Source organism: Mastomys coucha, unplaced genomic scaffold, assembly GCF_008632895.1.
Source record: "Mastomys coucha isolate ucsf_1 unplaced genomic scaffold, UCSF_Mcou_1 pScaffold6, whole genome shotgun sequence".
Classification (NCBI taxonomy): domain Eukaryota; kingdom Metazoa; phylum Chordata; class Mammalia; order Rodentia; family Muridae; genus Mastomys; species Mastomys coucha.
Window position 1 is genome coordinate 42,305,988 of NW_022196912.1, and position 15,257 is coordinate 42,321,244.

Here is a 15,257-nt window from a genome sequence, read left to right on the forward strand (position 1 = left end):
TCTTCCTCTCCCTCTTCCTCTCCCTCTCCCCCCTTCTCCATCTCTCTGTGTATATGTTTCTCTTCTCCTTCTCTCTTTATGAACACACTTTCTTTATCTCTCTTCCCCCTCTACTGTCTCCCTTCCCATAGCAACTTCCTGGCTGGTTAATACACAGAGCTTTACAAAGTCCCTGTAATTTTTCCAAGACATATTGAGGACATATTTCATCCCTGTAAAGATGGGAGGATGGAACCTTGCTCATCATAAATGCTAGTGTCTAGGGGTTCAAGGAGGATTCTAAGGATGAGAACCTTGGTCTTTCTTAACTTATAAGTAAAGCACAGACTAGTTTGTCATGGACACAAACTTGACCGTAACTGTGACAAGCAAAGAAGATGAGGCTCACAGGTGAGGTTTTAAGTAAGTGACTCTCACACTAGCATGGTCCAGTGGAGACTTGTCAGAGTGTAGCTATAGTGCTCTCTGAGGGACTGGACACCATATCCTGTGATTTTCAAAACTGAAGACCTGGTAGCTCAAGTACAACCCAGACTAAAGTAGAACATGGCTGTCTTTAGATAGGGATAGCTTCTACCTCTACCCCAGAGCTTCCTCCTCTAAACAGCCTTGTAGCCACTTTCTTGGCCTCTGTCTGGCCTTGGAGAGTCATCTGTGAGTCTCTGGTGTACCAAGTGGGGTTGAGTAGAAAAGAAGCACACAGTGTGGAAAGAAAACATTTAATCTGCTGTACCAGCCAGAAGGGGTTCCCTGCCTTAAGACCTTGGCTGATGTTTACTCTGAACTACTTCTTATGAAAAGCTGAGCAGTGGCCTCCAGAGGCTTCTTTTATTTATTTGGGATTAAACACATTTAGGAAGAACACAGAGTTATAGTCACTTTGTTCTCAGTAAGGAGATCATTTATTGGAATATTCTTTTGAAAGATGTAATTAGCATGCAAGGTATTCCACACTATGGAAACCAAGTGTTTGCATTGACTATTTTCCCCACTCACCTTGCAGCCAATCTCCCTTGAGCCTACCTTGTGTCCCCTCAGTCTCCTTGTGTCACATGTGTCCTTTTGCCCATCCTCCTTCTTCACTGCCTCTCTTGGTCCCTTTCTAAACCATATAGTCTCTCTCTTATATGTGGATCCTAGCTTGTAATTCATACGTGTGAGTATACAATGGGTGCAGATGTAGGTACAGCCTAAATGGAACCCTTTACATGACATAGAAACCCAGAAATAGGTCTGTTATGTTTTAGACTATTCAGTCATTATAACAAAACACCACAGGCTGAGCTACTTAAACAGTATTCTTTCCCAACACCCTTGCCATTATGGGGATAAAAGCACATTTGGAATCTGGGCAGGTCCTACTTCCTCACAGAGGTCATCTTTCTTGTGTCCTTACAAAAGAATAGGCACCTGTGATGGTTTGAATAAGACATGACCCCTCATAGTCTCATACATTGAACACTGGTTGCCAGTGCTGCTGTCTGAGAGGTTATGGAACCTTTAGGAGGTAGAGCCGAGCTGGAGGATGAATGTCATAAGGGGTGCCTTGAGAGATCCTAGCCTTATTCTATTCTCTCTCTTGGCTTCCTGTGTGTGGGTGGAATGTAATTTCTCTGCTCCATACTTCTGTTATCATGCCATACTTTCTTGGCCATGATGGATTCTATCACTCACTCTTGAACCATAAGCCAAAATAGACTCTTTCTTACTAAACTTGCTTGAGTCATCACATCAACAGAAAGGTAACTGGTATAGAATCTAAACTTCCTTGATTCTATTTAAGCCAGAACACTGATCCCATTCACCAGGGTTCCACTTGTGTGACCTAATACCTCCCAAAGATATATTTCCTAAGACTATCACTGGAGGGTGATAGTCTTAGGCAATCTAATGTAGGAATTTGGTGGGAGGCATATCATCAGTCCTGGCAGGCTGGTATATCTATATGTTGACTTTGGCATTTATAAAGCGTTTAATATGTGTTTGTCACTGTGCTTCAAAGTACCATAACTATTCCCTCACTCTGGTAACTGGAGCAGCGTAGTGCACCACGAGAGCCTCTGATAGCCCTACACTCCCAGTTTTGTGCACATAGGGAGGAACTGCCTAGCCTGTAAGGACTATGCATCTCTGTTCATACCCAGCTCCAGTCTGGACAGCATGTACATAATTAGTCCATTTTCTTCCCAGGCTCTTTGTTTAAGAGGATTTGGTAGATCTGCTAATTCAGTTGCTTGTGTGCAGCTCTTGTCACACAGTCAATTATGGAACTCTTTGAATAGCATAACTGAAATCGTGTTCGGCTTAATCACTTCTGACAGCAGCGGGGTTGCGGCTGAGCGCCAGCACACGTTACACAGGAATGCCATTAGCAGGCTGGTCTCAGGGCACACACCGGTCCTTCTGTGTGTTATCAGACTGGCAAGCATCACCTCTGTATGAACTGCTGGACCACCTCAGCCAGCACATTAAAAACAATTGGCCTGACAAAAATTAGAGGAGCCCAGGGAGTTTCCTCCATCCAGAACTGTAGCAGCAGTCACAGTCACTGCCAAGAAGCTCCACGTAGTCACTCTATTCACTGGTACCCAGCAAGACTCGGAACCCAGGGCACTTGGATGTGCTTCAAACAATCATGATGCCACCTCTGGCTGTGGAGCCCGAGGTAGGAAGCCTAACCCCTCAGGACATCCTCTATCTTCTGTATAAAAATAGTCTGTGCAAGAATAGAATGCATGTCAGAAGTGGAGGACATGTTAGTTACTTCATGGTATATATGAAGTACTTGGTTCAACACCTGCCTCATAGTCAGCACTAAAATATTTGACCAGCTATTGTCTCTTCCTGGTCTAGACACAGAGATCATTGCTCCATTGATGCTTACAATAACAATCACTAAAAGTACTAAGAACCCCCTTCTCAGTGGATGTCCTCCAACTATTGTATATGTATTAAGTCAATCTGATCTTTAGGAAAACTGGAGGAAGGGAAAGCATGTTTCTCTTGGGTAACAGAGAAATCTAAATGGAGTATGAGCTTGAGCCTCCTATACAGCTGAGACTAGGCCTGAGGCAATGAGGTTGACAACAGCTGCTTAGGTCTCACACTGCTGTCTTGCTAGCATGCTCTAGACCAATGGCCTTGTATGGAAGTTCGGCTGCTCTTTTATAGACAGGGTGCTAGAGACAGGAATGAAATAGCCATTGCTAGTGTCTTTTGCAACAGGGACTAAGATAGAATTTTGTGATTCTGAATGGCAAACTCCAAAAAACATTAGCTACTATTTAGATATATTTGGGCTTCAGAAGTTAGAAGATATAGATAATTTTTTCCTTTTATTCTCCAGATTCTTCTCCTCCTTCTTCTTCCTCTTCTTCTTCTTCTTCCTCCTCCTCCTCCTCTTCCTTCTCTTCCTCCTCCTCCTCCTCCTCCTCCTCCTCCTCCTCCTCTTCCTCCTCCTCCTCCTCCTCCTCTTCTTCTTCTTCTTCTTCTTCTTCTTCTTCTTCTTCCTCTTCCTCTTCCTCTTCTTCCTCTTCCTCCTCCTCCTCCCCTCCTCCTATTCCTCTTCTTCTTGTTCTTGTTCTTGTTCTTCTTGTTCTTGTTCTTGTTCTTGTTCTTGTTCTTGTTCTTGTTCTTCTTCTTCTTCTTCTTCTTCTTCTTCCTCTTCTTTTCCTCCTCCTCCTCCTTTTTTCTACTTCCACTCTGAATCATTATCATAATCATCATTAACTAGCCATTTCCCTTCTGTTGATTGAGTAATTTTAGAGTTTTATTTGGATCATGTATTCCTTAAAGGAACATGCTCAATACAAAGACAGATATTCTAGAACCTCAGTACTAACAATGCTTAACACTCTGTCAGTGTTGGTGTCCTAGGAACACTAATTAGGACTCCTAACTCTCAGACTTCACCCTTGTACTTTGAATCACAATCTGCATTTCAACCAGATATTTAAATAATATGCATTCACACTGAAGATAAAGGAATGCTGGGGGAAAAGGGACATGGGCTTTGGCATCTGAAATAAATAGATTTGACACCCATATCTTCCATTTATTATCTGCACTGCCTCAGAAAAATTGCATAACCTTTGTGAAATTGTTTTCTAATCTATAAATTGAACTTAATACTCTCTTGCAAGATTGTTGTAAGAATCGGTGATAATAAAGTTAACTACATTTATTTCTCTGCACTGGCACAGTCTAAAATACTTAACATCTATACTGTTTCTCATTTCAGTTTCCCAGCAGAGCTATTAAGTAGGTTCTGGGTTATCTACAGACACAAACACAGGAGCTCCACTTGAGAGTGGGAAGCCCTGGACAGAGGATGTAGAGCCAGTCTGTAGCAACATTGGTACATCTCAGAGCTTTCACTCTCCAAGGAAAGGGGGTTGCTGTTAGCTATCAGTATACACAGGTATTCCACACACAGGTATGCTCAGGGTGTGTGTGTGTGTGTGTGTGTGTGCGAGCGCGCGCACGTGTAACAGTCATTGGAGCCTGAGCTGGATTTTTACAGGTTCTTGCTTCTTATACAAAGAATTTAAAATAAGAATTCACACAAATTTGCAAAAGAAACAAGATAATTTTATTTGGAGCAAAACATTAATATAGATTAAAATGGACCACACTGGAAAAATGGACAGCTAGGTACATGAGTGAGTATACTTCGGGCTCTAGGATGTAGCCTCAGGTCTGTTTTCATGGAAGTATAAGAGTGTGGGTTTAGGTGCTCAGGTGAGTGGTTTGGGTCACTATTTTGATAAGGCCAATGAACCATTTCTCTACTGTGCTTACCCTTTCCCATAATGCACCTGATTTGATTACATGCATACCAAATTATGCATAGACATAAGAAAATAAAGGATTCTCCCTAAAGCAGTGGTTCTCAGCCTTCCTAATGCCACCATCCTTTAATGAAGCTCCTCATGTTCCTCGGGCAGTATCACATAGGCCAGGGCACTTCAGGAATTGTTAAACAGGTTGAAACCCTGGCAAGGAACAACTTGTTTTTCAGAAGCAAATGTGGTACACACAGGATGTGCCACCATCCTTTAATAAGTCATTTTGTTGCTACTTTATACTTATAATTTTGCTACTGTTATGAATTAGAATGTAAATATCTGATATGTGACCCCCAAAGGGGTCATGACCCACAGGATAAGAACTGCTGCCCTAAAGGATTATTAGAGAAAACAACTTTGTTTTTAGGTTTGTGTATATAAAACATGGATCAACATTTTTGTCTGTTATACCCAGACATACTGGAGATAGAACTGGACAGGAACTCTATGTGTGGCTGTTATCAGTAGCTGGGAAACCCATACTTATTGTTCAGAGGTGAGAGTACATGAAGACTATTGCAGGTGGTGAGTTGAGGTGTCCTGAGGTTGCTAGGTACATCATTTGTATGTGTGTGTGTGTGTGTGTGTGTGTGTGTGTGTGTATTGTGTGTGTATGTATGTATGTATGTTAAATACATGTATAAGAACTAGGCTGCCAAGTGCATTGCAAATGGGGTCCCAGAGTAATAAAGTGTTCCTGTGCCTACCTGACTTCCATGTTTGTACATCTTTGGAGTCCAGAAGGCAACTTTGAGTACTGGTGCTCAGGTGTTGTCCATTGTCTTTTGAGACAGGGTTTGTCTGTCATTCATCTGAACTTGCTAGTTGGCTAGACTGACTGACAGTGAGCCCTGGGATCCACCTGTCTCCACCTCCCCATCATGTAGGTGATTCTAGCTCCTGACAACTTGACTGTCGTCCATTTCACTACAGCAGCTTTGGTAGCAGTTGCTTTAGAAGTTCTACTAGTCTCACATGGGACAAGACACTTCAGGAATTGTTACAGTTAAACAGGTTGAAAGCCTGGCAAGGAGCAACTTGTTTTTCAGAAGCAAATATGGTACACACAGGATGTGCTAAACCCATTGTAATGGGTAAAATCTGTGGTCCACTTATAACCACTGCTGGGTAGGAGGCCATGGGAAATCTCTGCTATGACCCTATACCCACAGAGTATAATCGGGATGCTCAGACATAAACGTAGATGTAGATGTAGAATGTAATCCACACATCTGTCTTCCTTTCCTGGTGGAGCTCACCTTCAACAAGCCCATCTCTCTGTCTTTTTAAAGTTCTTCTATCTTAAGGCCAAGAGCAAAGGACCAGAGTGCTGATGCTTGTGCTCTGGGTTCTATGTAAGGAATATAGACAATGTAAAGATGGAATGAAGAGTCTGAGTGTGTGTAGATTGCTGGCAGCACTTGAATGTGAGCTAACTCCACACCTACATATGGGAGAATTCTAAGGGATACCTGCTGTAAAGTGTTTGCTCCCTCAAAGGGTTTCTGCATATCAGGTTTAATTTCAAATTTTAAGAGTAGAAAATGCTGGAATGAAAGGAGACTATAGCAGATATTTATGCATTGGGAATTTTCAACAAAAACTCCCTTCATTAAAACAGTCAGGCATTACCTCTCAAGCAGGGCTGTGTGGATCCAGGGCAGCAGTTGAGGCTTCAGTTTCACTCCAGTTTTTTTGTGCTTGCATAGTGCTGCTATGTCCAGTCCCACAAGCTTGAGTTGATCCTCCTGCCACAAAGCAGAGTAAGGCAAAGCTCACACTCCTGAAACTACAGAGGGCAGAGCTGATTGGCTGGATAGGATTGCTTCCCTATCCTGTCTTGGAGAACCCCGCTGTAGCTTTAGAAACAGGGTGAACATTTCTCTCTTGCTATGCTATCTCACATGTTTAGAAATACGTTTTTAATCATTTCCCCTTAAATCAGCAGAGAAAAGTCATTTCAGATATTTTAATATTTTCTTTTTAATGTGACACAACACCAGACTAGGGGTTGGAAGAAAGGAGATGCCTCATGTTGGATGAGACCACCCTACCCTATGACATCATTATAGCTAATTCTATCTGCATGGACCACCCTTTCCAAATACGGTCACCTTCAGAGGTCCTGTGACCCTTCAACTTATGTTGAAGATGACAGTGTGTCAGTCTGTGGGGTACACAACAAACTGACACAGTAAGTTTTGCCATCTACACTTTGAAAATGACCATGAAGAGACCTTGTGAAGACTGAAACTGTCAAGACCACCCAACTCCTGAGTCTGACCCCAAGCCTGAGTTTCATCTGGTAAGTCTTGGTCTTTATGAAAGTGTGTGCTCCAAGGTGTGATTTTCTGGGTCAGCTTTGAGGGTTTTCAGTGGAATATAGCCTGCTGGAGCCAAAGGTTGGTAAGCTCTGGAGACCCCCTGCCCACCCTCTTCACAGCTGCTTCCCCCCAATGAAGACAGAGCTAACATTTATATCAGAAAAAGCTAATTCTCAGGGCTTTTTTTTCTTTTTCTGCCAAGTTAAATTCTGGTAGAAATCTCTCCTGTGTTTTCTTAGCGGGGAGGTAAAGGGGCCCACTGAGATGCTTTTGTGGGTTTCACTGTTAAATGAATGCAGCTGGGTATTTTGATTAAACACATATTGAAATCCACTTATAACAAGTGAACCAAGACAATGAGAGGGGGCCCTCTGCACTAGTAAGATTGTTTGCTGAAATTGTTCAAGTTACACAGTTTGGTGGGATATTGCTGTACATGGGTATCTGTAAGGAAGAATCACTGTGCTCTGTAACCAGTGACATATGCACACCTGCAGGGTTCAGCCCCTGCTCAAGGGCTGGGCCAACAGTACCACTTCTTCCTGGATTTAAATGCCTGCTGCAGTTGATGTCAGCTTATATTATCCCAGGCCAGGTACTCAATGAATTCTAATGGAGTGGTCAGAATTGTTACATTCACATGTACACAAGTGTGCATGGACACATACACACATTGTGAGAAATGGGAGGAAGAGAGAAAGAGAGAGAGAGAGAGAGAGAGAGAGAGAGAGAGAGAGAGAGAGAGAGAGAGAGAGACTGACTGGTGGACACACACACCCACACTCACACACACACAGATGACAGGGGTGGGGGCAGAAAGATAGACAGACACTGGTGCACACATATGTGCTCATGGACACACACACACACACAAACACTGCTTGAGGATCCTCAACTAGCTCACTAGCACATGTACAGTGGCAATATTTACCAAACACTGGCATGTTCCTGAGAGATGCACAAAGCTGTCCTTTGCCTTGAAGAATGGTGTCACTCACTCTGGCTTGTACAGGTGACATTGCTAGGGACATAGACATACTCCCACACTCCTGACTGACACAAGGATGTCATGGAGGGGCAATATTCTCTGTTCCTTCAGGTGATCTATAGTTAGTGATGTCCACTGTGCAGTTGGTGCTAGAGGCACAGAGATCAAATGACCTATGGCTCAGCCTGGATAGGGAGACATAGAGCCATGGAGCCACAGAGCCAGTGAACTAATACCACAGCTGTCCTGAGAACAATAGACATGAAACAGCTGAGGACCAAGAGCAAGAATGTGAAACCTAGCCAGCAAGGGTCTGGAAGACGAATGGTGAGCTGAGGTTTATTTGAAAGACAGCTATGGTTAAGCTAGAGACAATGGCCAGAGGCCCTTTGATCAGAATATAGACAAACAGACAATCAAACAACCCAGCTTGTTGAATAGACTAAGACACATGCTCAGAGAACCAGCATGAGATTCAAACAGATGGAACTTTGACTATTCTTGACTGGTAACTCCAAGACTTGCATACCCAGTATAGTCCTGACAGGAGGTAAAGTGGGTCCTTTATCTACCAGCAGCAGAATATCTTCCTTTCTTAGGGTCCACTTAAGGTTGGAACAGTTGGGGATTGTGGCTTCCTGACAGATTGTCATTTTTGCCAGAATGATCTTTAGGCCCCTTGCTTTTTCTCTTTCTGAAAGTACCCTATGTGGGATCATTGAAGCAATGAACTTCTGGTTTCAAAGATTATTAAAGTAATATGTAATTTTAAAATTTAGAGTGATCTTGATGCCCTAGTTTTCAATAAAACTCATTAAATGCTTGCATAACAGAGACTCAGTTTATCTTTGTTTGAATCCAGTAGAACCAATACAATACATTTGCTATTCATAATGTGTAAAGCAGATGTAGAACCAGCCATCTGATGCTTAAAATCTTTAGCTCAACTGTTTCTATATTATTATCTCTCCAAATTAATAATAATACCTAGTACCCAAGTTGCCTGTAAGAACCCCTTTGGGTGTGTACTGCCACATATAATCTTTGTTCTCTTGACATAGAAGGAAGAGCAGGGCATTCAGATACAAAGACTGGCCTATGTTCAGTGGATAAACCCAGGTTGCTCTTCCAAAGAACCCAGGTTCAATTCCTAGCACCCACATGGAGGTTTTCAACCCTCTGTAAATCCAATTCAGAGGTATCTGATGCTCTCTTCTGCCTTCCATATCCACCACATGCACATGAGGCACAGATATACATGGAGGAAAAACATTCACACACATAAAATAAAAATGCATCCATCTTTTTGAAAGTAAGATGATTAGGCTACAATAAATATGATTTTACATGAAATCCCTGAAAAAGATATCTGTAACTTCTCAAGTTCCTGGTATTTCTAAATTTTATTATCTATCAATCACATCTTTACTAACCCTTTTAAGTTGATCATGTATGTTTATGTATGTGTATGAGTGTATGTGGTATCTGTCATATGATGTAGGCATGTGCATAATCACACATGTGCATATGCTTGTGAGTGTGTGTGCTTCCATGCATGTGTCTGTTGTGTGATACATGCATGTGTGTATGCTGGTAAAGCTCATCCTGCAAGCCTGTGTAGAGGACAGAAGTTCATGTCAGGTGTTCAGGAGTTGTTTCTCAATGGTCAGTGAGCAATCTCAGATGCCTGCAGGCTATCTGTTCCTGCATCCTCAGTTCTGGGATTGCAAGTGAGTACCACCACTCCTGGCTTTTAAACTTCTTTTCTGAGGCTCAAATTCATGCTTGCATTGCAAGCACTTTACCTATAAATCCATCTCCCTAGCCACCCTCCCCCAGCTCCCTGCTAAACATCTCTGCATCTATTATCTGGCTCTCCCATGCTAGTCTGGTTACATGTCTCTTACCATCTGGCAATCAGAACTCAATTTGGATTCTAGAGTCACTTTGGCTTGGACAAAGGAAAACGGCCCCCGTCTCTTTATGAATAAAATGAACAGGGTAGGGGGCTTGTTTTTTCTTCATCTTTTCAGTCTTAATTATATAACTGAATTATGAAAAACTTAACCGTTTTCCAAGCATAGCCATAAAATCTGGACCCTTTTTTCTTGGGATAAAAAAACCCACTGATCTTCTTTCACGAGAGCTTGACAGTCTGGGGTATTTTAGGCACAAGGACACAGAGGGGGTGGAAGGCAGGCGCATGAATTTTGTGCATTTACGCCAAAGCCAGGCTTTTTCTCATTTTGCTAATGGATGGTGATTATAGAACATTTTAATGTCAGAAAGGTTTGAAAGCCATTATGCTGCTCAACAGATCTTAAAGCTCTCTGACTTAATGACTAGCACCTTGGAAAAGTGTTCTCTGCTTTCCCTCTCCCCTCCCCCCTCTCTTTCTTTCACACACACACAGGACACACACAGGTGTGCACATATGCAGCACACATACCCCTTGAATACAACAGGAAAAGTTGATCCTGCCGTTTTTCTGTCAGGCCTCCGACAGTTCTTGCATTGCTGTCAGGAGGCTGCAAGCACTCAGTGCCATCCTTTAGCTGAACTGAGATGTGATGACACAAAATATGAGGAGGATCGAGTCACACTCCCAGCGACGGCATCTCATTTTGCTAATGCTCACAAATTAAGGGTATCTGTCATTGCCTCCGTGAGACCGCAAGAGAACATCTCCCCAGCTCATGAATTTCAGAGCATGCAGCCCCGAGAGGCAGAGACCAACCAACTATAAGTTGACACACAGCTCACATTCTTTGTCTGTGCAGAGAATATGAAGTCCAGCTTTCTCCAGGGCCACAGGGCATCAAATCTAGAGCTAATTATGACATATCCAGGTCTTCACAGATGCAAAGTGCCTAGGGTGGAAACACCTTTCTGCGCATGCTCTCAGATGCTGTCAATCAACAGTAGTGAGGCTTTGTCCCCTTCATTTTGAAGTCTTCAGAGCCCTAAGGCCAGCTCCACAGCATTCAGGACGCCTGTCTGAACAGATTCCTACCAGTAGTCAAGTACTGTGACACGGATGATGGAAACCGGAAGGAGTATTCTCTGGCAACACCCATCTTCCAGAGAAATCAGGTCATAGTTACCGAATTTAGGCACACCAGGCTCCCAGCTTGCTTCTGTGTCTGGCTCCTTAGTTTGTTCATCAGTTGGCCAGACTTGGGAAACCCGCCTTCACTGTGTCCTTTTTCTGTTGGATCAAATATTTGCTTCTCTTCTAGTGCAGCACAGTTTTCAGGGCTTTCTTTTCCACATATTTGACTGTCAAAAGCTCAATTATAAGACTGGGGATGTGGGTCAGTTGTCCGAGGGCTTGCTGACCATCCAGAAAGCCTTAGGTTTAATCCACAGTGCTAGAAAACCAGGCATAGTAGTAGGTGCCTGTGATCCCAGCACTTAGAAGGTGCTGGCGAAAGACTTAGAAACTCAAGGTCTGCCACATTGAGACTTTAAGTTTATACCGAGATATGTGGGAGGAAGGAAGGAGGGAGGGCTGAATGCCGAAAGGAAGGAGGGAAGTAAGGAATAGAGAAATGAAAGAAGGAAAGAAAGAAAGAAAGAAAGAAAGAAAGAAAGAAAGAAAGAAAGAAAGAAGGGAAAGAGAAGAAAGAAAGAAGAAAGAAAAGACAGGGAAGGTGGGAAGGAAGGAAGGAAGGAAAAAAGGAAGGAAGAGAAGGAGGGAAGAGGGGGAGGGAGAGAGGAAGAAAGGAAGGAAAAAAGAAGAAAGAGAGGAAATGAAGGAAGGGAATATGAACAAAGGGAGAGGGAGGAAGAGAGGAAGGAAGAAAGGGGGAAGAAGGGAAGAAAGGAGGAAGGAAAAATATAGAAAAATTTCTGCCCTTACTAAGGGAAGATCAGATGTGACTTTCCTCTTCAGAATACCCAGACTCTCACTGTGGTCCACGTGATACTTAACTTCCCATCCATAAGTGGATGATGGAACTCACTTTACTTATTCACCTGATCCTGTTTTTATTTTCGTTTTTGTTTGTTTCTTTTTTTTTACTTGTAAATGTTTGCCACCTACTTATTTCTAAAGGCAGACCTACTGCAGGCCATTCCCAAACCCCTCTTCTGTGCAATTGTGCTTCTGTGGCTAGGTTCACTCGTAAGTGACCCCCTCAGCATGTCTTCTCCCTGCCTAGATCCTCCTGACTGTGCTGACTCTGTGTCCATAGGTTTAGGTTTCCTCCCATATGTGCAAAGTGTCCATATCTGATAGCATTCCCTGTGGAAGGAAAGGTCCTCTGCTAATGTCTAGGAAACACATAAGCTTCTATTGGCATTGTTAACTAATGCAACACTTTATTAGCCAGATGCTCCGCTCTCAATGATTGTTGGCACATCAGTAATTTTGATGCGTGTGTGTGTGTGTGTGTGTGTGTGTGTGGTGTGTGTGTTTGTAAAGTTGATTTGGGAATGAAAATCATTCTATGTGTCATCTCTTAAGGCATACGATACCAGACACTGCAGCTAAGGGCTAACCCTCAGTTCTTTCTTTCCTGGTGTGCAGGTTCAGGTGTTGGATAGCTTGCCAAGCCGAATGGGAAAAAATCACCAGCTTTTCTGTTTGCTTAGGGCTATGCTGGATTCTCCACTCTGTAGCTTCTGGATTAGGGACCTTCATGTAACCTCTCAGCTTGGCAGACAATTGTTTTGTGTGGGTCTGTACCCTTTGCTGTAAGATTTCTCTTGTAAGCATTGGGACAGTTTACGATAAAGTCCTAAGTTCTTCAAGTTCCTGGTGGTTTAGGGACTTACCACTGGTGGTATCGAGGGACCATTAACTAAGAGACAGAAGTACAAACAGCAAAATCCAATTAAATTTGCATGTACTCTTGAGTCTGTGTTTGGGGCAAATCATGTACTTTATTGTAAGAGGCCAAGCATTACGAAAATATAAAATATAATCTAACAGAAAATGATGACATAGAAACTGAGGATATAGTTTAGTAGATAAACATTTGCTACTTAAGTATGAGGACCTGAGTTCAATCCCCAGAACCCGTGTGAAGTAGTCAGGCATGGCAATATGCACTTGAAATCTCAGTGCTGGGGTCATGGACCAGGTAAATCCTGGGCTTCACTGGGCAATCACCTTTGCCAGAGAGAAGGTCCTAGTGAGAGGTCCTGTTTCAAAAGATGGTGGGTAGCTCTTAAGTAATGATGCCTGGGGTTGTCTTCTGGTCTTAGCATGCATGAACACACATGTGTCACTCACATAAAACACATGAAGGTCCACAAAATAAAAGTTAAAAGCAATAGAAATGGCAATATCTATTCCTTCTTCCCGTGCCACAGGACCCACCCTTGCATCTTCTGCATGGATCCAAATGCAGAGCCTATGCTACAACAGAAAATGTTCTGTGATTAAAGGCCTTCTGTGGAATGTCTGTGGTCGAATCCTTATGTGGAAAATGCTGTGACGCTCAGCCCTGTGCTGAAGAGCCCAGTTGCCTCCATATGGATTTGATCTTGCTCTTTGGAATTATCTGTGGGAAAACGGAGCCAAAACTAAGAAAGGCTATGAGTACCTGTGTGTGTGTGTGTGTGTGTGTGTGTGTGTGTGTGTGTGTGTGTATAACAAATTTTTGGTAGGGGTTATTGGCCAGGGTTGGTGGAGATATGTTCAGGTTTGTCAGACCTGGATGCCATGCACCCAACTGCTGAGCTCTTCCCTATATTTAATCTTAGGCTCTCTAACTCACCATGGGGTGTAAAAACTACGATAATGGTAGTACATGAAACATTCTGAGGTTTTTGTGATACAGATGTATGGATGGGTACATGTTGATTTGGTCTTAATTCCAGTACAATGCAGAAAAGACAGCTAATTAGTGTGTGTGTGTGTGTGTGTGTGTGTGTGTGTGTGTGTGTGGTGTGGTGTGTAGTGTATGTGTGTATATGGTGTGTATATGTGTATGTGGTGTGGTGTGTGTGTATATATGTGTGTGTGTGTTGTAGTGGCGTGTGTGTGTGTGTGTTTGTGATGTGGTTTGTGTGTGTGTGTGTGTGTGTGTGTGTGTGTGTATAATGTATACATATAAAGGGTATTTCTTCACCTGAGCAACAACACAGTTAGGATATCAGCAGCAAATACAGCTTGAGTTCTCTCATCCCAACTCAGGCCTTTAAGCCATGAGACTGACTTAGATCAAGGGAACATGATGGAAACCCAGCCCCAGCCCCGAGATGTGCCAGCATTTCCTCTTTTAGATTCCTGGCTTCTCACATAAAAGTCACATCTCCCATCTTTTGCTAAACTCATCAAACCCACACAGCATAAAACGTTAAACTATAGTTCCTTAGGACCTCCAAACTTAGGATATGTCAGGCATGTCATAAGGCACATCTAGGTTTGCTTTTCCTCTCACCAGTATTTGAGTCATTGAACTGAGCCTCGTGTCTGTGTAAGTGTGGACAGATGGGTGGATCTCTCAAGGTCCTATACCTCTCTTTTACATAAGAACACCGATGAATGAAGAATGCTAATACCAGACTCACATTCATCTCCTCTGCCCTTCTATTTTTACTCCACTCATTGCTCTCTAGTCATAGCAGTCTGTCCCAGTGACATAGCAGTCTGTCCCAGGTTGAGCTTCAGAATCCTATTAAACACAAAACTTAGGAGCAAAGCAGGTATCAAAACTATTTGATATGGTCTGGGTCATCCTTGACCTCATGGCTTCAATACTTCCTATTTCAATATTATCTACTCTGATTTATCTTTTGACAACCTGGAAGTGCCAGGAGAGATGAGTTGTCCCTGTAGTTCTCAAACTCTCAAATTATTAAGTTGCAGCTTCTTTGACACCCCCATCCCAGGCTGCTTTGTGTAGTTCCCTGAGTTTTGACATGTAGAGGATGCAGATTAGAAAAGCCTAGCCTTGGCATTTCTGATATTCCTCTCCAAACACTATCCCATTAATCTTCCAACAAGCATTCTTAGAGGAAATCTGAACTCTGAAGGTTTCTGAGAAGGAGAGAGAGGAGGGAGAGGCCCTGGACCTGTAGCCTCCAGCTTCTGGGTGAGCATTGTATTGTTGTCATCTGTGTTAATGAAAAACATGAACCATGAAC